Source organism: Chrysemys picta, chromosome 7 (genome assembly GCF_011386835.1).
Source record: "Chrysemys picta bellii isolate R12L10 chromosome 7, ASM1138683v2, whole genome shotgun sequence".
NCBI classification, from domain to species: Eukaryota; Metazoa; Chordata; order Testudines; family Emydidae; genus Chrysemys; species Chrysemys picta.
Genome location: NC_088797.1, coordinates 532384 through 556679, shown reverse-complemented (window position 1 = coordinate 556679; position 24296 = coordinate 532384). Strand labels below are relative to the sequence as shown.

The following is a 24296-nucleotide window of genomic DNA, read 5'->3' as shown; positions in this document are numbered from 1 at the left end:
AACACAGCATCCCAGAAGAGGCTTTTTCATCCTTGTGCATCCCAACTTTTTATTTGCTTGTTCGCTGCTGCACATGGAGCACCGAATTTCATCTGCTGTCAGGTTGTCCATTCCCCTTGTTGGGTTAATCCCTTCAAGGCTCCTTTTAGTCTTCACTATCTTAACTAATTTAAATAATTTTGTGACTGTGACAATTTTGGGATCATCCAGACCAATCACCACCTGCCCTGTAACCGTGGGTGCCTTAATGCTCTGTTGCTATGGCTCAGAGTCCTGACACCAGTAGCCAGCCTACGAGCATAAAAGTCTCACCTTAGCTTCCACCAGCCTCGTTACTCCTTGCAAGGTGACACCAACACCCGTTCCAGTCTGGGTTATCCTCAAATACGTCTACCCCAGTTCTTAACTATCAGACATTGGGACTGGGTCGTCACCCTCTCAAAAGTTATCAGTTCACTTTGGGATATACAGTCCACACTGTTTGGAAAACAGAGACCTGCTTGGGGGAAAAATAAACAAAGTTCATGTAATAGAAACATCCTTGATTCAGAGATGAACTCATAAGGAAAAGCAAACACCCACTGGTTACACAGAAAATAAACCAAGACAACCTCAGGCTTTACACTTCTAGATTAGCTAAATTTCCTTTTCCAAGTTACCTATCGACTCTAAACAGTTTTGCAGCATGCCGTCTGTCCTAGAGGGGTATCTAGTGTTTCACAGACAGCTGGCCTTCCCTTTCTGATGTCCTTCAGTGTTTTCCCATTAACTCTAATGGTCCACCACTTTCTTTTCCTGGCTGGACAATGGATGGGTATTTGAAGTTAGTTTTGTGTAAACACCTGGCTTGGGAGGAGCCCCTCCATGCTGTGAGGAATACTTGAAGTCATAGCACTGGTCATGAGCATACTATTCCATATAGATACATAATTCATAGCCACCCTCTGTGTGTGTGTGTGTGTGTGTGTGTGTGTGTGTGTGTGTATAAATCAATGACCATCAAGTTCAGAACATTACAAGCTTTCATAAAAGACTTTACTCAACATATTTGTATACACATCAACGTTGTATACAACCACTTGATTCAATTGCTTACTCTTTGGGGTTCAGAGCCCTTGTCCTCCCTTGGGTTGTCTGGACCCCGATTGTCACAGTGTCATGTGCAACGGTTGCCACTTCCCTGCTCACCCCCATTTCTAAATCACTAAAAAATACCGTAAACACCAGTCCTAGTACAGAGCCTTTGGCTAGGATGGAAATGAACCATTTATGCCTGCTGCATTTTCTGTCTCTTCGGCAGTTTCTGATCCACGACAGAACTTTGCCTCTCATTCCATTGCTGCTTAATTTCCAGAACACCCTCTCCGGAGGGACCTCGACAAAGTCTAAATCAGCGATGCTGAGCAATTCTCCTTTATCTGGTATTTATATTTCCTATGACCAATAGTGGCGGAAGGCCTCAACTGCTGTCTGTGCCCATGCGACAGTGCTGCCCGTGGGAGTCAGCTGAGGTCACTCAATCAGGGTGAACTGCAAACAGAACGGGGCAGACAAACCCCAAACGCTGGTGGATCTTCCAATACTGAGATTTACCAACCAGCCCCAAACAGCCTCTGTGTTACCTCCCTGGTTACTCAGACGTCCAAACAACGCAGTTCCCTTAAAGTGCCCAGCCTCAGGCCTCTGTCCAGACACACCTGTCAAACATATGATGCTGATTACTGAAAATCTTATCTCATCATATAAAAGAAAAGGTTCTTCCAACCCCAAAGGATCAGCCACACACCCAGGTTCAATTACAACTTAGATCTTACCCAAAATACACACTTATAGCCAATTCTTATTAACTAAGCTAAAATTTATTAAAAAGAAAAGAGAGAGTGTGTTGGTTAAAAGATCAATATACAGACAGATTTGAATTCAATTCTTGACATTCAGATACATAGCAGAGGTGATCTTGTAGTTGCCAAGAGTCCTTTTAGATACAGCCCATAGGTCCAATGTCCATATTCAGGGTGGCTCCAGTCAATGACTGGGGATCTCAATCCTTGTGGTTTCCCCCTCTTGAAACCCAAAGCAGATCTGAGATGCAGTAGGATCGTGTCCCAAGGTTTTTATACATTTCCAGCAGCCTTTTGGCCTGAGAAAACAATAGGCTTAACTTTCCTTCTTCTAAACATCATGGTAATTAGTACAGGGTAATTTATCCATTAAACAGTTCAGATACAGGTTACCACAACCTTCAAAGAGACAGAGACAATAATACTATTTCACTCAAGTATCATCATAAATGTTAATATTCCTTTTTTGATCTTTAAATTAAAGCTATAGCAATAGACAAGAATTGTTTGCTTATTTACAAGACCTGAGCAAACATCTCCCCTTCTATCTCTAACAATGCAGACTTACATTTCAAAGCTCTATTCATTTACCTATCTTCCTAGCCAGTCTCTAAAGTTCACCCCTGGGTCAGGTCAGTCGGTGAGTTAATTAACTCTTTCTGGCCCTGTCTCCTTTCAATGAGATATATTATATTATACTCATAATGTCACAGCCCAGTTGTCCTGGGCACTACACAGCCACACAGTGAGAGACAGGCCCTGCCTCAGAGATCATCACTGATGTATTAAAAGAATTCTGGTAGAATAGTAAAATACCATTTTCCTTTGCAGAATCCTGGCTGGTTAGACCCTATTGTACCATAATCTTCTAGGTTTGTTATTCTATTTAATTATCATTTCAGTCAATTTACCAGGTACAGACCTAAGACCCATTGATCTGTAATTCCCTGATCATTTTTAGTACCATTTTTAAACAGAAATGCAATATTTGCTACCTTCCAATCTCACAATTTATTTTAATCTGGCTCAGCTGATGCATTCTTATGTTCCTTCAGCGCGCCTGAATGTGTCACATGTGCCTGGGGGGAACTTGCTTTTTTTTAATTTATCATTTGTTCTTGTATCATTTTGTTATAGAACAGTCTTACCAGTGTCCCATCCTTATTACCAGGAAAGACTAGTTATCTCCCCAGCATCTTTTGTGGGGAAAGACCGATGCTAGAAATCATTCTCAGCAGAGTTCTTATCTGTAATTGCTCCCTCTGCCCTGGTGACTCAGCCAACATACCACTTAAAAAGCGTAGAGACGTTTGTGTTGGTTTCATACCTTTGCCTATCTGCTCTCAGAATCAGGGCCGGCTCTACTGTTTTTGCCGCTCCAAGCAGCGCACCGAATTGCCGCCGCGGATGGCGGGGGCAGGCCATGTGCCGTTAGGGCGGCATGCGTGTTTCGGCGGCGGTGGCAATACGGGAGCAGCTTCTGTCTTCAGCCGGAAGACAGAAGCCGCCGATTTGCCGCCGCGGGCAGCTGAACATAGAAGTTGCCGCCGCCGCAGAAACACGCGTGCTGCCCTAACTGCACATGGACTGCCCCCGCCGTCCGCAGCGGCAATTCAGCGTGCTGCTTGGAGCAGCAAAAACACACGGACTGCCGCCCCTTGCACATTGCCGCCCCAAGCACCTGCTTGGAACGCTGGTGCCTGGAGCCGGCCCTGTCAGCAAGCGTGTCGACAGGGATGATCCAGTGGATACAGTGTACTTGGACTTTCAGAAAGCCTTTTACAGAGTCCCTCACCAAAGGCTCTTAAGCAAAGGAAGCTGTCATGGGATAAGAGGGAAGTTCCTCTCATGGATCAGTAACTGTTAAAAGACAGGAAACAGAGGGTAGGAATAAATGGTCAGTTTTCAGACTGGAGAGAGGTAAATAGTGGTGTCCCCCAGGTTTCTGTACTGGGACCAGTGGTGTTCAACATATTCATAAATGATCTGGAAAAAGGGGCAAATAGTGAGGTGGCAAAGTTTGCAGATGACACTAAATTACTCAAGATTGAAGTCAGCTTTGGACTTAACTAAGAGTTACAAAGGGATCTCACAAACCTGGGTGACTGGGCAACAAAATGGCAGATAACATTCAATGTTGATAAATGCAAAGTAATGCACATTGGAAAACATAATCCCAACTATCCATATAAAATGATGGGGTCTAAATTAGCCGTTACCATGCAAGAGAGAGATCTTGGAGTCATCATGGATGGTTCTCTAAATACACCTGTTCAATGTATAGCAGCAGTCTAAAAAGCTAACAGAATGTTAGGAGTCATTAGGAAAGGGATTGATATTTTCTGTCTTATTATCATAATACCACTAAATAAACCCATGATACACCCACACCTTGAATACTGCATGCAGTTCTGGTTGCCCCATCTCAAAAAAAGATATATTAGAATTGGGAAAAGTACAGAGAAGGGCAACAAAAATGATTAGGGGTATGGAACAGCTTCTGTAAGAGGAGAGATTAAAAGAACCGGGACTGGTCGGTTTAGAAAAGAGATGTGTGTGGGGGGGGGGATATGACAAAATCAGGAATGGTGTGGAGAAAATGAACAGGGAAATGTCATTTAGCCATAACACACACACTGGGGTCACCCAATGAAATTATTAGGCGGCAGGTTTAAAACAAACAAAAGGAAGCATTTCTTCACACAACACACAATCTACCTGTGGAACTCATTGCCAGGGGATGTTGTGAAGGCCAAAAGTATAACTAGGTTAAAAAACAATTAGATAAGTTTATGGAGGATAGGTCTATCAATGGCTATTAGACCAAAATGGTCAGGGATCCAATCCCATGTCTCTGGGTGTCTCTAAACCTCTGAGTGCCAGCAGCTGGGACTGGACAACAGGGGATGGATTGTTTGATAAGTTGCCCTGTTCTGTTCATTCCCTCGGAAGTATCTGGCACCAGCCACTGTCAGAGACACAGTACTGAGGCCATTGGTCTGACCTTGTATGGCCGTTCTTATGCAATGCGCAGGCTCCCACATGAAGACCTGGCATGGTGCCTGGCCCTTTTTACAATCTTTTTTTTTTTAAATGTGTGTGTATCTGCCTTCCTCAAAGTGTTTACAGCCCTTATTGATAGTTGTTCTCCATTCAGATCTGTCTGCGGCTGTGTCATCGAAGTTACCAGTATTTATGCTGCAAGAGGTGAGATTCTGTTAAGGGTATCTTTAAAGTGTTTTCATTGACCAAGCCTCCTGTGCTTTCTGAGTTTCAGCTCATCATAGAAAACATTTTTCAGGAGTCTATTATCGCCTGTTCTGGTAACACGATCTGTCTATCAAAGCTCAGCTTAAATGGACAGATGATCATTGCTTAAGTGGTGGTTAGTTTTGCTCTTTCAAGGATGTTAATGTTTTAGACTTTGTCTTGCTAGTGGATCTTTACAACAGATCAGAGACAGCACACGTGAAATTCTTTCAAGTTGCTTAATGTGTCTGCAGTAAACTGTCCATGTTTCACAGCCATATCAAAGGGTCTGATCACTGCTGCATTGCAAATCTTCCGTTTTGTTGACTGTTTGGTGTGCAGCTTTAAGTATCCTATGGTGAAATCTTCTGAAGGCCTGCCTTGTCTTTCATAGTCTATGATATTTCTTGACTCAGGAAACTATCCCTTGAGATAGTACTGCCAAGGTATCCAGCTCTTTAGTTCTGTACCATCAGCAGTGAGTTTGGCTCAGTGGTAATGGTTGATGGAGCTGGTTGGAAGAGGACTTCAATTTTTTCCAGGCTGATGGTGAGTTCAAACTGTTCAGTTGCTTCTGAGAAGCTGTCAAGGATAAGCTGTAGATCACTTTCACTATAACTAAGTAGACCACAATCATCTAAAAAAGGACTTCACACATGAATTCCTCAAGAACTTTGTCTTTGCTGTAAGCTTTTGGAGACCGAAGAGATTTCCATCAATCCTGTAACTTATGTAGGTTCCCCTTTTTAAAGTTGCCTGTTGCATAATTCAGACTGACTGCAAAGAAGAGACCAAACAGTGTTGGTGCCAGCACACAGCCTTGTTTCACCCTGTTAGATATGGGAAATGGCTTATAAAAGGCCACCATCTGAGAGTATTGAGCAGTCACGTCTTTGTGGAGTTGATGTATGATGCTAATAGATTTGGTGGGACAGCCAAACTTTTCTAGAATTTTCCAGAGGCCACTTCTGTGTAGTGTCAAATGCATTTTTTAGATAAATAAGACATCATACAGTTCCATGTGTTGTTCAATACACTTTTCCTGAATCTGTCTCACAACAAAAATCATGCCTGTGGTGCTCTGAGCTGACCTAAATCCACACTAGGTCTCCGGTAGAACGTCTCTGATACTGTTTTGACAAGCCAGTTGACTGAAACACGGGCAAGGCTTTAGCCACCTGTAGCTAGCAGGGAGATACTGTGACAGTTCTCGGGGCACCCGGGCCTGAGTCCCCTTGTTACCCCTGCCTCCAGCCAGAGGGAGTCTCGCCTATGGTGGCGGAGTGTGGGCTCCCTAACACCACCTGCCTGTCAGCCACTCCAGCCCTCTCCTCCGGGCTACACCAGCCCTGTCTTTGCCTGCCTGCCTCTTTCTTTCCATCTCCATTCTCTGCCATTCCCCTGCTGGTGCTCACACAGGCTCTTTTCATGCTAGGTTCAGTTTGCACAGCTCTCTCCTGGCTCTGGGGTTGACAAACTGGTGGTGGTCTCTGGCAGGTTCACTGCTCTTCATGCTGCTTGTCATATTCCATGAGGACAGCTTTTAACCCATCCATATTTTTTCCTGCAGATAATAAGCAGTGTTCTGCACAAAATCCTTCTAATCGCTTTCTGGTAGGTTTAGCATGTATTTCTCTGCTCATCCTGCCTTTTCTGGCGCTCTGGTCCCTTACCTGAAAAAACAACAAACTGTAACCTTTTCTTTCCTTCTCACTCTTTAGTCTCTCAGTAACTGGTTTATAAGTGCTGGGAGCATGCTCTTTGATTAGCTAGTAAACAGGGTACAGATCCTGCCAGCTATGCCACTGTGACAGTTCTTGGGGCACCCAGGACTGAGAGTCCCCTGGTTACCTCAGCCTCCAGCGAGAGAGAGTCTCGTCTGTGCCCGGCTGGGTGTCAGCTCCCTAACACCACCTGCCTGTCAGCCACTCCAGCCCTCTCTTCTGGGCTAGGCCTGTCCTGCCTTCTCCTAGCAGGTTAACAGGAGCAGGGGATCCTTTGCCAAGGGATCTCTGTCACACATGCCCAGAAGTCAGATATGTTTCCTTTATTTGTGTTTGGGGCAACTATTATTACATCTCTAAAGTCCTGAGGAATTTCCCAGATATCCTTAACGATTTCATGTAGAGAGTGGACAGTTTGGGTGCCTGCAAGTGTAAAGATTTCAGCTGGTATAGTGTCTGTGCCAGGTGATTTCCTTGACTTCATTTGTGTGAAAGTTTTTTGCACTTCCTCAGTGGTAGGTGGCTGGGCAATTTCTTCATCTATAGGTTTTGGGACAGTTCCTCTAGCATCTGTGTGTTGACAGGAGATTGCTGGGCTATTCAACCATCTAAGTGCTGCACTCATCTTTCAGAGATCCCTCTCTTTGACCTTGATTAAGGGACAAGTGGCATACACCATCTTAGAGTTGCACAATGGCATTCCATAGAGGGCCTGAAGTTCAGTAACATTTACTTGCTGTAGAATTAACAGACAAGTTATTAAAATGGCTCAACGCCCTTGGGACTCATTTTAACCTGAGTCCAACAAGACTGCAGATCATTGGCCAGTTCAGCACTGTATGCTCGAGGGGGAAGATGCGTCCTATGGCATCTTCTCTGCATGAGTTTCAGCCAGCACCACTTGCTCAAACTCTGGAAGCATTTGGGGACCTGCGAATTGGACCCATGTCATTTTTGAGTGGGGAAGCCTAGCAGGGGGACAGCGAGACCATTATTGGAGGAGAACATCAATGCCTCTCCTAAAGGACCAGGTGTTAGCCTCACTGAAAGTAGCTCTTCTTAGCGCTGCTCCAGAAAACATTTCCACACAGAGCCTTGCCACCGCCCGCCCCCAATCTCTCTTCTTCAGGGAAAAATAGGGTGGGGCCTGAGATCTCCATAAGTGGGTTTGGGGCCTGGAACAGCTTGTACAATTGGTCTGCGATTTCCTGCTGGCAATGAAGATCACATGTCCTGGCTGACTGGAACCATCAGTCATGAGCTCTTGCTGACATGCATGCAGGCCCTGTCAGGGGTATAGAGATGTGCTCAAGAGCTCACATGCCGGTGCTATAGAGTCCTGTTGCATCTTTCCTCATGTACAGCATGTACACGAGCCCCCGGGGAAGACACCGAGCTGGTATGGGCTGTGGTGCTGGAAGCATGCAGAAGGCACTCAGCTCTCCGGCTCCATAGCTTCAGACAAAGATTGTGCAGTTGATCTACCTGGCTGAAGGGCTGCTGGTGGGCTGGAAGCAATATCTGCACCCACCTTTCATTACTGAGGGCCTCAGCGTAGGAGGTTATTGGGTCCTTAGCTACATCTGGATTTCAGATAGTACCAGTGGCCAAGGGGGAGCTTCCATCTACGGTTGACAAGAGTCGTGACCTGCTCTGTCTTTGTGTAACTAGGCCTAGCTGGTGCCTTGTGCTGTATTTGGGACTACCCCTTAGAGTACTCGGAAGCGTCAGTTGCTGCAGGGGGCAGCGGTCAGCTTACTTAGCATGGTTTCTCAAATGAAGCATCTAACACTAGGGCTGCAGAGGCCTCATTGGCTTCCAGTTCGCTCTGCTGTGTAGATCTAATAAAGCCCTGTATGGTTTAGGTTCTGGATTCCTTAGAGACTGCTGGGTGTGGGCATCTTTTAGCCCAGAGACTGAGTCAACTGCCAGTCTCCATCTTAGAGTCCCCAGAGGCGTTAGCGTGGAGGTGGGGTGAAGATCGTTTGGCAGTGGAACGTACTCCATCAAACAAAGCCCAAATCTGTTGGCCTGTAGGGCATGTTGACAGGCCTCTTTCTCCATTTATCCATGGCTTTTGGAGAGTGGCTGGAGTAAGGGGGAGGGAGGGTAAGAGATTTAATGTTCCTATTGGGTCATGTTGATTTTATTCTGTACTTTTGTGTTGAGTTGTGCATGCACCCAGAGCTCTGGAGAGAAATAAAATAAAATGTCCAACGTGTGCCTATGTTTTAGAAAACAAAAGTAGGTCATGAAAAGCATAGTCGTCTCTTCTCAGGCTCTAGGACGGGAGCCTAACGTCTATGCTGGCCTAGAAATGCAATCTTCAGGCCCTTTACCAACTGTGTGTGGAGTTTTCAGTGGAAAAATAAATCAGATCTAAACCCTGCCAGACAACTCCCAGCCCTGTGCAGCTGCTCTTCTGGTTTGGAATAAGCCTGATATTCTGCAAACATGCAGGTTACTCAGACATCCCAAATTAGCTAAATGCATCTTCTACCGAGGGGATTTTAGTCCTGTCAGTAAGAGCCTCCTCGTTGTAATTTGCTAAAATCCTGCTCCATTGTCGTAGCCTGAGTCATAACATTAAATTCCCTTCAATCAATTAATTTTGCTAGGATAAGAAAAGCCCTTGAGATGTGTATCATTTCCAAAGGGCCTCCGACAAGATGGTACCAAAGTATGTGAAACTAGACAGTCATAAAGTGTCTCCAAAAAGAAATGCAGCCAAGAGATTCCAGCTAAACAGAGCCAAAGCTGTCAGGGCAGCCAAAGGAGAATTCAGGAACCAGCACAAGACACTCCACACACAGAAATGGACTTTTTAAAAATGGAGTGAATTTGAGATCGATTCCTCAAGTCTGGAAAGGGACAAACAAAGGTTATGACACCAGGAAACCAAGAGCAGCGTGTTTCTAAACTCTCGCCTAAAGGACCTGGCGATTAGGCGCTGGGGAGTCCAGTTGGCAGGTGGCTTTGCCAAGGTGGATTCAGGCAGCAAAGCGTGTGTGTGTGTGTAACAGCAGGGGACCTGAGAGGGTCTCACTGCTGAGAAAGGGGAAATAAGGGATCAGCAGAGAATTGGTCTAAACAACGGACAGGATTCAACATCTCACACAAGTGGCTCATGGCAAACCACAGGAGTAGGAGAGACAGGGGAACTGGCTAGAAAAGTGTGGGAGCACGAGACAAAGGGGGCTCTTAGTAGGAGACTCACCCAGCTCCAGAATGGCTGAGTGGAGCATTCAGGGTGGTTCTAGGACCTCTACTCCTCATGGAACTGCACTGGATGTGAGGGGATTGAAAACAAGTTCTCTGGGCTCACAGGCCAGACTGACTGTGGGACACGGCACATAATAAGGACGCAGGGAGATTCCAAAGGGATGCCAGGGTTTGGAGGACTGGACAGTAGTGAGGAAATGCAGATCAATGGAGACCAGTGTAAAATCATGACTCGGGGAGAAAGGACTGAGTCTAGGGAATATGAGCTAACTGGACCAACCACAGGACACTCAAGATGATTGTGAGGAAGCAGCAAACCTGGCAGCCTGGTAAAAAGGCAGATAAAATACTAGGCATAAAGGCAGAATCCCAGATGAGGTGCCCCTGTTAGTCCCTGTCTGTGAGCACTGGGTACCATCTGACAGGAAGGAGATTACTGTCCTATGGGGATCCTGGGTCTGAAGAAAGGATGAGTCAAATTTCTTCTGCTTGGAACAGAGGAGACTTGCCTCATTGGGGGCCTTTAGAGCTGGGAAAGAGGTCAAAATTCATTCAGAAACACTAGGGGCCAAGACCTAGCAGTGACGATGCTAGGGATAAACTGGTCAGGAAAAGCATGTGGGGAAAGATGCTGGGGAAGGCAGCTGCAGCACGGAGTATGGAGAAGTTCTGGAGGGGTCAAGATAAACCAAAGAGGAGCAGTCAAGTTGTTTTTAATATTGCAACCCCAGCACTTACAAAAGCATGGGACATGCTTAAAGGTCATGAGATTTTTAAAAGGTAATAGAAGTTTGGTTGCTTTATTTGCATTCTGGTTTCTGAGCCACATGGGTTCATGGTTTTCAACTTTGCTCCACGGCCCTGAGGGCTAGAAATGAGACCAGGAGAGCTAGAAATGCATTCCTGTATAAATGAAAGCCAAGAGTCTCACATAACCACAGGACTCCAGGAGCTGGGGCTTTAAGAAAACATCAAACATGGTGAGGCTGGTGATAAAGTCACGAGTTGGCAACAGAGAGAAGTATTCTTGCCTTGGCGGGCAAATATAAGCACATCCCAGGCCAGGAAGTAGTCAAACCCAGTCTGACTGGACTTCTGAAGAAGGCAGATGAAAGCTTAATAAAAACACTATTGTAGTTGTGCGGTGTGTGCATGCGCCTTTGCACTAGGAGAGGGGAGGTGCTATACTCTTCTCTAGAGCCGGGGTGGGCAAACTTGCTACATCTGGGTATGGACATTGTATGGCGGGCCATGAATGCTCACGAAATAGGGATTGGGGTGCAGGAGGGGGTGAGGGCTCTGGCTGGGGGTGTGGGCTCTGGGATAGGGCCAGAAATGAGGAGTTCAGGGTGTGGGAAGGGGCTCTGGGCTGGGGCAGTGAGGGCTCCGGCTTGGGGTGCAGGCTCTGGGCTGGGGCTGAGGGGTTTGGGGTGCAGGAGGGTGCTCTGAGCTGGGACTGAGGGGTTTGGAGGGTGGGAGGGGGATCAGGGCTGGTGTAGGGGGTTGGGGTGCCGGGGAGGGGAGTGGCTCAAGGGTGCAGGCTCCGGGTGGTGCTTACCTCAAGTGGCTCCCCGCAGCAGCGGCATGTCCCCCCTCTGGCTCCTACGTGGCGTGCGGCCAGGCAGCTCTTCTGGGCGCTGCCCCGTCCACAGGCAGCTGCAGGGGCAGTGTGCGGAGCGGAGGCCCCTGGCTGCCCCTATGTGTAGGAGCTGGAAGGGGGACATGTCGCTGCTTCTGGGAGCCATGCAGAGTGGTCCTGGACCCTGTTCCCCGGCTGGAGCTCTGGAGCGGGTCAAGCCCCAGACCCCACTCCGCAGTGGGAGCTCAAGGGCCGGATTAAAATGGCAGGTGGGCCGTAGTTTGCCCCCCTGCTCTAGAGCCTGCTCGGGGTACCGGATATCACTGCCACTGCCTGACTTTTTGGAAGCATGTAGCTGAGTTGTCTCAGTGGCCAGTGTCTGCGTCTGAGAAAGGTTAGGTTTGCAGTGGCAGTTCCCAGAATGTCAGCAGTAACTCCCTGCGGGCGTCTTGCCTCTCCACAGGGGTCTCACAGGAACAAGGGTCAGGATGTGTCAGCTGACCACAATGCTGCTGTAGATCAGGGGAGCTCCCCTGCAGTCACTGGGGTGGATCCAGTGGGAGGTGCACTCCCACTGATGTCAGTGAAGATACCCCAGATTTACACTGGTGGACCTGGGAGCAGAGTCCAACCCTAGGAGCGCTCGGAGCTTGCACTGAATGATTGGCAAAGAAGCTTTATGCAACCAACTGGTGCAGGGGAGGCCGGACCAGGAAGAGCTCTAGGGATGTCAAACATTCAGGGCCTTTAGTGGACAGACGTGAATGGACAAAGTCAGGCCATGTTGGGCTGGGGCAGGGCAGAGCTTGGAGACTAAAACAGTATTCACCCGCTCTCATGGTTGCCATTCGTTATTTGAATTAGAAAATTAAAGGGTTCATCTATGTAGGGTCCAATTCAAATCCCACTGAAATCATGGGAATGGGTTTGGGCCATACATTGCAGCAAATCTAGATGGAAACGGAGTTATAATTAGCCACATGCACACACTCCCAGATGTCACAGCCCAGCCCCAACCCCCATCTCTCTCCTACACACATCCACAGATGTGCCCCAGCCCAACCCTGTTGTGCCCATCACTGTTCGTTAGCTCCCTAGAACAGTCCTCATGTTGCAGAGTCTCAGATTAGCCTCATGGCCACCAGGGAGATCCTCCAATTCATCTGGAGCGTCCAGTCCTGCCTGCGTGGATCACCACTTTGCAGACCAACGTTCCATGTTGGTGATGGAGAGGGAACAAATCCAGCCATGTGCATCGAGTCCTCACCTTGTCTGCCTCCCATACAGCCCCTTCCTCCTCCCCACAGGGCTGCTTTGGCTTTGCACGTGTCCCTCTCCCCACGGAGTGCAGGGGGACCCTGCTTTTGTCTCCCATCCAGCCTCTAGCTCATTCACCTTTGTCTCCTCAGCACTGTCCTGCCTTAGAGCTAACATACGCCTAGGATCCTAGCCATCAACCCCCACACATCCATAGACATGGAATGACCATTCATCCCTCTATTCCTTACCCCTCATCTTTCCATCCAGCCACTCATTCATCCTCATACACCTACAATAGTCTTTGTCAGCCACTGAGTCATTTGTTTGGAGCCCAGCCCACCTGCCTGCCACTCAGACCATCTATCTAGTCATCTGCCCACAATCCCACTTGTGCCCACCACTTTCCAGTCGTCCCCAGTGCTGTCCGTCCCCATAGGTAGGCACTGATGAGAAAGAGAAAGATGGCGATCAAGGGCAGTTGCAGAGAGCGGAAGTAGCTGGAGACTAGGGAGGTTCCTCCAGGACAAACCACCTACAAAGTGCCTCCCACAGACACTCTGAGGTCTGATCTACACTATACATTTACACTGGTATAATTATGTCACTCAGGGGTGGGAAAAATCCACCCCCTGCCCTGAGTGACAGTGCAGTCCCAGTGCAGACAGGGCCATGTCGACGGGAAGGGCTTTAAGGGCTGCAGCGTTTTAAGTATAGACCTACCCTGAGGTGCCACAACTGAGGGAGGTGACGGGGTGTCTGCACACCCTGGATATCCCATTGTACCTGATTTCGATCGGTGAATCACACAGCCCCTTCTCATGTGCCACCAATCCCTGGGGCCGGACACTCATGGTCACTCTGGGATTCACAAAGCTTGGTCTCTGAGTCAAAGAGAATCCTTTTGGGGTTTTGCCTGGGAAATCCCAGGAGAATCCTTCCCTATTTCCAGGAGGAAACACAGGGAACGTCAAACCCCGATGTTTTTGGAGAGGATATTTTGGGAGGAGGGGTAAGGCGAGATGGATGGACAAAGCAGCACAGTATCCCGAGAGGGATCTGGGTCAGATAGAGAGGCTGCAGGCTGCCCTGAAAGGAGGAGAGGGAAGTATACAGACAGATGGGGAAGAAGAGGGGGATAGAGGGGTCGGGGGAGGGAGAAGAACATTAGGAAGGGATCGTGCAACTCAGACGGAGTTGCATGCAGTTGCCATGGAGACAGGAATTCAGAGGCATCTTGCTTGAAGAGAGCATGCCATTCCGGTGACCAAAACCCCACTCCTCACACCCCTCTGGCATTGTGAAGGGCGGACGGCCTTTGGTAGGGCAGTGTCCCTGTTCTTACTGCCCCTCAGGGGGGTGGGGGAGAAATAAGGGAGTAAGAGAGGAGAAGCTCTTGGGGGGTATCTCTGGGGTGAGGAGGGATGGGTGCAGCGGGGGGGGGGGGGGAAGAGTGACTCTCATCCATATTCTCATGGCAGGTGCTCTCTGTGTCCTGCTCTCTGCGGCTCGTTAGCCATTCCAAACACCTCTGAACAGGAAGGTCTCCACCCTCAGCAGGGATGCAGAGACTTTGGTGGATTGGGCAATTTGAATGTAAATGAGGTTTCACTGCTGAAAGCAGAATTGGGAGCGTCAGAGAGTGTGTGAGTGGTTTCAGAGTAGCAGCCGTGTTAGTCTGTATCCGCAAAAAGAACAGGAGTACTTGTGGCACCTTAGAGACTAACAAATTTGTTAGTCTCTAAGGTGCCACAAGTACTCCTGTTCTTTTTGTGTGAGTGGGGCGCTCCTACAATGAAGGATGGCGACAGAAAGGAGACCCTGGTGAGCATCTCCTTGTCCCTGCCAAAGGGAAGCACACATTCCCGACGGCTCCTTGCAGGCTTGCGCAGCGACCCAATCGGATCAGCACTGGGCATTCACACTCTTCCCTTCAGTGTCAACACAAATAAGTCTCATGCCACAGGCCATAAAACCCACATGGGAAGATTTATTCTTTCCTGCCTGAGCTCAGCCAGAGACACTCCCCAAACCCTCACCCTTCCTCTGTGCGGTGAGCGCCGTGCTCAGGCCATTCACCCACCGCAACGGAGTTCCTCAGTGGCCTGATCCTCAGGGCAAACACCTGCTAGAGTAGTCCGCCTCCTGAGCAGGGTGGGGCCAAATCCACCCCATTACAGGGATTTGAAGGAGCGGTAAGAGCTAGTGACAGGCGAGGAACAGCCCCAGCTTGGAGGAGAGAGGTGGTATGGATTTGGGAAAAGTGAGCGGTTTAGGGTAGAGGGGAACCTACAGTCTCTTCCCAGCTGGGTTTCCAGAAAGCTCTTGGGGCTGCATTATTATCTCACCTTTCTCAAAGTGGCTTCTCAGATGGACCATCTGTGTCAGTCTGAAAACTTCTGATTTAAAAAGCAATAAGCTTAACATAGCAGAGGCCACATCATTTACCAGCACAGTAATATGATGATTTAGCTGGGGATTGGTCCTGCTTTGAGCAGGGGGTTGGACTAGATGACTCCTGAGGTCCCTCCCAAGCCTGATATTCTATGATTCTAGTAGTGGGCAACTTCAGCTACTTAAATATTAACTGGTCAAATATCCCACCAAGACCCAACTTAGAAAAACAGTTTCTCCACTAACCGCTTCCTGGAACACTAGTTCTGAAGTAGGTATGTAAATAGTGTTTAAAAAGTTAACTGTTTAAATGATTCAAATTACACTGGCTAACCGACTAAAGGGAGAGGGGCTGGGGTCGCTCCAGCCGGCCCAGCGCAGCGGAGGCTGAGATTGGCTGGGGCTGGGATCCCTCTGGCTGGTGTGGAGCTGGGGCTGGGGCTGGGATCCCTCTGGCTGGTGTGGGGCTGGGGTTGCTGTGACTGGTGTGGGGCGGCCAGGGATGGGGTCGCTCCGGCCAGCACGGGGCAGCCAGCGCAGGGCTGGGGCTGCTCCGGCCGGCCGGTGCATGGCTGGGGCTGGGGCCGCTCCGGCCGGCTGGAGCAGGGCTGGCGCGGGGCTGGGGCCGCTCTGACCAACGGGGCAGCTGGCGCAGGGCTGGGACTGGGGCTGGGGTCACTCTGACCAACGCGGCAGTTGGCGCGGGGCTGGGGTCGCTCTGACCAATGGGGCAGCTGGCGCAGGGCTGGGGCTGCTCCGGCAGGTGCATGGCGGGGGCTGGGGCTGCTCCATCCAGCCCTGGACGGCTGGCTGGTTGGCGCGGGGGATTAACGGTTAAGGTCGGTTAACGGTAAGCCTAATGCAGCATTTCTCAAATGCGCCACCAGGGGCTTTTCTTGCAGCCACAGCCTCCTGGGCTGTGATGGGGAGGGGGCAAAGTAGTGGTCCCTTCCTGTTACTCCTGGATGCAGCGCCCTGGTGTTGGTTGCTCAGGTCACGATCAGAGGTTGGGCCCTGTCCCCCTCTGGAGACACCTGGGCACACGCTGTAGGAGCAGGCAGCTGGCGAGTTCCCCACCTGCCCAGTGGCGGTGGGACTCAGGCTTTGGGCTTCAGCCCGGGGTGGCAGGGCAGCAGACTGGCTGCAGGGCTTCGGGCTCCAGCCCCAGGCTCTGGCTGCACAGCCCCATCCAGGGCTTAATTTGTCCCCAGGCTTGGCACGCTGAGTCAGGCTGTTGTGAAAAGTGATGTTAACAAACATACAAGTATCACTTTTCACAACAGACTTACTAGCTAGCAATAAATACATTACAATGATCTGGACGTGTATATGTGCATATGTATTTGTTTTTCCTAAAGCTAATTATGTTTTTTAGAAAAAAGTGAGAGCGCAACCACCAGCAAGAGTTGGTAGCTGCACTCTGAGGCCACCAATACATTTGTCCTGAGAACCCCCTGCCTAATGCTTACCGGTGAACATTTTACATCCTTTTTTTTTTTTTAAATGGAGATATCCCATCTCCTAGACCTGGAAGGGACCTTGAAAGGTCATCTAGTCCAGCCCCCTGCCCTCACTAGCAGGACCAAGTACTGATTTTGCCCCAGATCCCCAAGTGGCCCCCTCAAGGATTGAACTCACAACCCTGGGTTTAACAGGCCAATGCTCAAACCACTGAGCTATCCCTCCCTTCACATAAGAGCAGAGGCTTCTCTGATTTAGTTCTAAATAACATACAGGAGCTGGTTCAAGGAGTAACTATAGCTGAGCCAGTAGGGAATAGTGACCACAGAATAATGAAGTTCAGCATCTTCTGTAGACATGAACTTGTACTCACACAAGATGCAATGATTCCTTCTCCTCTCCCTAGTGATGCTGCATGTTGTCTCTGTCCCGGGCTTGATGCTTGTCTCCACTTCAGGCATTTGATAGCTGCCAATGGACATTTTTAGTCCACCAGTTGTTTTGGATGGAAGTTCAGGACATGGAGAGAGCCAGAAGATGGTTCTAGCAGACAGGGAACCCTCTCCCTCCACATCCCAGCTGCTCTCCACCATCCCCCGTTTCACTGTTTTAATTCTATGTTAAATGTCACTCATTACTGCAGAGAATGGGAAGGTGTTTCCAGGACACTGTGCTTGCTCTGGGCAGCCAGAGAATGTAGAACCATTTCTTACAGAAAACTGGGCGCACAAGGTTGCTGGAAACATCCAGGACAAAGGAAGAGTAAATACACAGAGTTGTTCTTTGCTGTGGGTGCTCACCCCAGCAAGGACCAGCAGAAACTCACGTGACGTTCCATGGGCATAAAACCAGAACCAGGCCCAGTAGGTCCTGCTCTTCTTCATTATGGAGCTGTTCTCAGAGAAGGGGTGGGGTAGTGGTGAGGGGTCCCTGGGCCCCCAAAGGACAGTATTGTTTATGGCCCATTTGTGTCTCAAGTAGCAACTTGAGCTGGGTGAGGCTAACATAGCTGCTCCCAAGGGAGGTCTGTCACCCAGACAAAAGCAGAGAGCTCCAAAGGGGCCTGAGGGGGCTAGGGTGGAGCAGCCTGAAGTCTTCCCCCTCCAAGCAGGCGATACCGGGCCTGCCTCAGTGAGTCACCACACAGGTTGTAGTCATCGGGATCACAAGTCCCATCCAGTGGCTGCCTGCATTGGGAGGGGAGACCCAGGGCACTGCCAGCATGTGTGTGAGGCAGGGGCAGCTAATGAATGGAGATGGGCCGGGTGACTCTTTTACAGGTCAGCAGACAGACCCTTTTGCTCTGGCACAAGCCAGGTGATCCTGAGTCAGGGAGCACCTGGGTAGGGCAGAAGGCAGTTCAGAAAGGCCTGTGTCTTTATGGGAACACTGAAGGAGTTACCTGTGGAGGAATTGCTGGGATAAGTAGGGAGTAAGCCCCCCCCCCCTTGGGTCATTCATGGGGAAACAGGAACCACGTATCAGTTGTGAAACAAATACCTTCTTGGGGTGATGGCTCTGCTTGTACGCCAGGATAAGGTGCAGGGGAAGGAAGTTACTCCTCACTCACCTGCCCCAGAGTCTCTCTCACTAGGAACCCTGTATAATGGAGATGTGCGCAGAGGCTGGAGCTTTTATACCCAGGAAGGCGCATGAAACCTGACCCTAGACCTGTGGTATTCTGGGAAATGTAGTTCAGAACACAGGTGGCTATCTTGTCCCTGGAGCACCTGTGAATCTTTATGCTGAAGCTGTAATTTTCAAAAGCAACAGAGGGTCCTGTGGCACCTTTGAGACTAACAGAAGTATTGGGAGCATAAGCTTTCGTGGGTAAGAACCTCACTTCTTCAGATGCAAGTCCCACAAGTTTCTTACCCACGAAAGCTTATGCTCCCAGTACTTCTGTTAGTCTCAAAGGTGCCACAGGACCCTCTGTTGCTTTTTACAGATTCAGACTAACACGGCTACCCTTCTGATACTGTAATTTTCAGTTATTTCTGGGCAGTTCCTTGGTCAGTTTACAACACAAAGGAGAATTAATTTTTTTAAATGCATCTTTTACCTGCTTCTAGTGAGGAACTAAGTGCCTCTTCTAAAAAGCATCAATCTGACCAGCTAGCTCAGTGGGTCCTCATTCAGCAGCGCTCCAGTCCTGCTGGAGGGAATGTGCGCACAGGTGGCGAGGTCTGGGTCCAGCCAGGAGTTCTACATTAGAAAAAGCTTAGTTTGTGTGCTGTATAACCATCCCCAGGGATTCAGAAATCAAGAGATTTTTTTTTAATAAGAAATTTGGGATACTGTTTGTTTTCCTTCGGGTTTCTGAGGTGCCGTAAAGGGCCAAGGTTTCTGAGGTGCTGTTCAGGGTTAGGATTTCCACAAGCAAGGAAGGGTGGGGTTAGAAACTTAATTAAAAAAAAATTAAATCTGAGATTCACACATCATCACTTGACTCCAGAAGCTGGGGCTTTAAGAAAAACACCACATATAACAAGACTCACAAAAGTTTAAGAATTTCTCACCCCTCCCCTCCACATGCTGTTACACAAACATATTTATCCTAAACCTGGAATTACATGTTTGGATGCATCCAGTGTAAGTGTGGGTCCTTCAGGAGCTGATCAAAGTCAATGGGAGTTTTCCCACTGACTTCAATGGCTCTGGATCAGGCCCATATGGTGTATACAGAGAAAAACATATGTCCTGAAAATATTCTACATCCAGAAATGCTCCTACCCCTTGCCTGGTCACATTAGAGAGATTAGGATACATGGGAATTCACTTCAGACCTATGACCCTCTCAGCACACTCTATGACATGTGTCTATAACTTCCAGTGCTTGCCTGTTGTTAAATTGGAATCAGTCCCATCTGAAGGTAAATATGCCCAATGGCCTGTGATGGGATGTTAGATGGGTGGGATCTGAGTTACTACAGAGAATTCTTACCTGGGTGCTGGCTGGTGAGTCTTGCCCACATACTCAGGGTTTAGCTAATCACCATATTTGGGGTCGGGAAGGAATTTTCCTCCAGGGCAGATTGGCAGAGGCCCTGGGGGTTTTTCACCTTCCTCTGCAGCGTGGGGCACGGGTCACTTGCTGGAGGATTCTCTGCACCTTGAAGTCTTTAAACCACGACCGGAGGACTTCAGTAATTCAGACATAGGTTAGGGGTTTGTTACAGGAGTGGGTGGGTGAGATTCTGTGGCCTGCATTGTGCAGGAGGTCAGAGTAGATGATCATAATGGTCCCTTCTGACCTTAAAGTCTATGAATATAAGGGGGTTTTACAAGTCACCATACCTCTAAGAGCAGGTAATCGTCAACCAAGTCCTCCTGTGGGTTTCAATGACCCAGGTTCTTAGCTACTAACTGAGGGTGCCTCCACCTGACTAATTAAGGGAGTCAGGAGCTCAACAATACCTTTCTGTGTGATTTCAACTACCCCGATCCTACCCCTATAACTAGCCTGATACCTTGTAACACTCTTCTGACACCTTTGTAATGGCTGAACCAACAATCAATGTACACTTTATTTGCAAGAGAAAATATAGAGGTACAATATAAAAGGAAGGGGAAGATGGATTTGGAGTGGGTAAATCAGTAACACCATTACAACTTGCAAGTAACACAATCCCCAGGGTGGATTTCTCTGGAATCACAAGTCCAGTTTAGTCCATACTAGTGGGCTCTGTAATGTGGAGGAACCCACAGAGCTTGATGAGTTGTTGAAAGCCTGACTTGCATCTGAAGAAGTGAGGTTCTTACCCACGAAAGCTTATGCTCCCAATACTTCTGTTAGTCTTAAAGGTGCCACAGGAAACCTCTGTTGCTTTTTACAGATTCAGACTAACACGGCTACCCCTCTGATACTTGAAAGCCTGAAGCTGCTTGAGTGAGACAAGGTGACGAGGGCACTGATTTGCCGGGGGGCCAACATCGCAGTGGTAGCAACAGGCGTTACTCACAGTGGAAAAAAATCCCATGGTATAGAGGGCCTCCTCAGTGTTTCCAAGATAAATTGCTCTCTTCCAGCAGAGTTTGGCAGATGCCTTTCAGGGAAAAATAGGCAATGCCCCTGGAGGCAGACAGTTGGGAGATCGCCGGCGCTCCCCTCAGACAGGGGAGACAGTCGGGAGATCGCCCGCGCTCCCCTCCGGCAGGGGGAAAGAGTCAGGGGGTCGCCCGCGCTCCCCTCGGGCAGGGGGAGACAGTCAGGGGGTCGCCCGCGCTCCCCACAGGCAAAGTTGTCTTCCTCTCATTCCCCCCTCCAATTGGCTTAGTCATCTCTCCATCCTCTAGGGTTTGCTCAATCACAAGGCTGATCGCCCGTGGCAAGATTAGCATGCTGCACTCTTCCCCATCTCTCATCCACCCAGCAACAAGCCGGACTCCCTTTTCAGTCAGACCCATTAGCCCTGGTTACGTGAGTTATTCTCTGCAACACCCCAATGAAACCTCAGCAGCCAGCACACAGCTTAGTCACTCCAGGTAGGGCTTGTAAGCGCCATTTGGCTGAGTGCTACCTGAGCAGGTGGGAGGAGCTTGTCACCAATAAGAAAGGGGGCATTTGAGAAATGTGCAGAGGGGTCAGAAACATCATGGAATTGAAAGATATCACCTGGAAGAAGAGACATGTTCAGTGGGGAAGTGTCCATCAGACCCTGTTTGAAATAGACAAACACTGCTATGGCTTGAGAAGCCAAAGATTCAGGCGAGTTTGTTGTGACCTGGGATAGTGTATTGTTGTGGGTATTTCCTTAACCTCAAATGTGGTCCCTCTCTTATATGACAATTAAAACATAGTTTAATACCAGCCTGGGAATGTAGCTTGTTATTGCTGGATCAAAGGGAAAGCAGGTTGTATCTGAGTTGGGAGACTGGGTCCACCCCACACCTCAGAGCTGGAGCTGACACCCACCATTTGGCTGTCAGGGAACCAAGTAATGTGGAAACAATGCTCAGGTCTTGTTCAAAGGGACCGTTTGGTCTAATGTTTAATGTTTTTCTATCTCGTACTGCCTTTCAGCTAACCTGGTTCTTGCTGTTTGGCGCAGGGCCTTCTTACTGGGAGACAGCTCTCTGCTGCAGCTGAGGTGTGCCAAGGCACCTAAACTGGCCCTTCCTTGGTATCAAAGAGAGGGGACTGCCGGTAGGCAGCTCTGTCCTTAGGAACGTGCGTTCAAGCCAAATGGAGAAGTTGGTTGTTTTCTGGTGCCTGGCTATCTGTACAGTTCTATGTTGGGGGGGGGGGGGGGGGGGGGGGGGGGGGGCTGGAATATTGTGTATTGTCAGAGGCAGAAAGAATAAATAAATACATACATAAATATTGGGGAAAGTAGTGTCTGGCCCTTGGACGCAGCCTTGGCCAACGATGCAGGGAGGTCATAGCAGCCTGCGCACTTGTCACAGTGCTGAAAGTTGAAATTAGGGCTAAAGAAGGGCCCTGGGTACCACTGAGGACACATGCCTGAAAGTACAAGATCCCGTTGCACCTGCACTCTAGTACATTGGTATGTTCTGATTAGTATTTTGGAGAAAGTCAGACCAAGGGAGGCAGTTCATTAGTCTCCTGGGGCTTCCTGGCTGGGTGGTGGCACTTTGGCAAGAGCTACTGGGGAAAGAGCAGGTATTTTCGTAGATTTGTAAAGTTTAAGGCCGGAAAGGACCATCTGATCTGATCATCTAGTCTGATCTCTAGTATATCACAGGCCATTTAATTTCACCCAGTTATCCCTGTATTAAGACCAATAACTTGTGTTTGTCTAAAGCATCTTCCAGAAAGGCATCCAGTCTTGACTAGAAGACATCAAGGGATGGAGAATCCACTGCTCCCTTTGGTAGCTTGTCCCAACGTTCAGTTAAAATGTTGCCTTACTTCTAATTGGAATCGGTCTGGCTTTAGCTTCCAGTCACTGGTTCTTGTTCTGCCTTTCTCTGCTAGATTAAAGAGCCTCAGTATTTTCTCCCTGTGAAGGTAATGATACACTGTAATCAACTCCCGCTCAATCTTCTTTTGGATAAATAGATCAAGCATGGGCGGTGGCTATAATAAAGCCAGGGAAGGCTCTGCCTTCCCTAGCCGCAGCCGCAGCACACTGGGCTGGGGCTGCTCGGGCCAGGGCTCGTGTGGGTCCGTCGGCCTGCTGCGGCTGGCCTGGGGCTCCTCTGGCGGCGGGGGTGGGGGTGGCCCGGGGCTTCTCCAGCCACGGGAGAGGAGGGTGGGGGACTCAGGCCGTTGGGGCCAGGGCCTCATGCGAAATGGGTGAGACCACGGGGCAAGCCTCCCGGAATGGGGGGGGTCCACCCTCCGCCCATGAGATCAAGCCCTTTCACTCTCAATGCAAAGCATTTTCTCGAGTCATCCAATCACTTTTGTGGCTCTTTTCTGCACCGCCTCAATTTTTCAACAGCCTTTTAAAAATGTGGACACCAGAACTGGACGCAGTATTGCAGTATCGGTCTCATGATTAATCGCAGTTTTAATCGCACTGTTAAACAATAATAGAATACCATTTGTTTAAATATTTTGGGGTGTTTTCTACATTTTCAAATATATTGATTTCAATTACAACACAGAATACAAAGTGTACAGTAGCTCACTTCATATTTATTTTTATTACAAATCTTTACACTGTAAGAAAACAAAAGAAATAGTATTTTTCAATTCACCTCATACAAGTACTGAAGTGCAATTTCTTCATCATGAAAGTTGAACTTACAAATATAGAATTTTGTACCAAAAAATCTGCATTCAAAAATAAAACAATGTACAACTTTAAAACCTACAAGTCCAATCAGTCCTCCTTCTTGTTCAGCCAATTGCTCAGACAAACAAGTTTGTTTACATTTGCAGGAGATAATGCTGCATGCTTCTTTTTACAATGCCACCTGAAAGTGAGAACAGGCGATGGCACTGTTGTAACCAGCGTCGCAAGATATTTACATGCCAGATGCACTAAAGAGTCATATGTCCCTTCATGCTTCAACCACCATTCCAGAGGACATGCGGCCATGCAGATGACGGGTTCTGTTCGATAACGATCCAAAGCAGTGCAGACCAATGCATGTTCATTTTCATCATGAGTCAGATGCCACCAGCAGAAGGTTGATTTTCTTTTTAGGTGGTTCAGATTCTGTAGTTTCCGCATCAGAGTGTTGCTCTTTTAAGACTTCTGAAAGCATGCTCCACACCTCATCCCTCTCAGATTTTGGAAGTCACTTCAGATTCTTAAACCTTGGGTCCAGTGCTGTAGCTATTTTTAGAAATCTCACATTGGTACCTTCTTTGCGTTTTGTCAAATCTGCAATGAAAGCGTTCTTAAAACAAACAACATGTGCTGAGTCATCATCCGAGACTACTATAACATGAAATATATTGCAGAATGTGGGTAAAACAGAGCTGGAGACATACAATTCTCCCCCAAGGAGTTCAGTCACAAATTTAATTAACACATTTTTTTAACGAGCATCATCAGCATAGAAGCATGTTCTCTGGAATGGTGGCTGAAGCATGAAGGGGCATAGGAATGTTTATCATAACTGGCATGTAAATACCTTGCAATGCTGATTACA

General features: G+C 48.5%; 1 protein-coding gene and 1 long non-coding RNA gene across 4 annotated transcripts in view; one reads left to right on the top strand and one right to left on the bottom strand.

The window, feature by feature from the left end:
* LHFPL4 (LHFPL tetraspan subfamily member 4) overlaps nt 1–24296 on the top strand; it is a 64465-nt gene that overhangs the window by 14488 nt on the left and 25681 nt on the right. The gene's annotated exons all lie outside the window — the stretch shown is intronic.
* On the bottom strand, nt 1886–18321 carry LOC135972823 (uncharacterized). The gene is made up of 3 exons (XR_010589372.1): nt 18228–18321; nt 17101–17195; nt 1886–2240 (listed from the first exon to the last, which is right to left on the bottom strand). It is a non-coding gene; the product is annotated as an uncharacterized LOC135972823 (long non-coding RNA).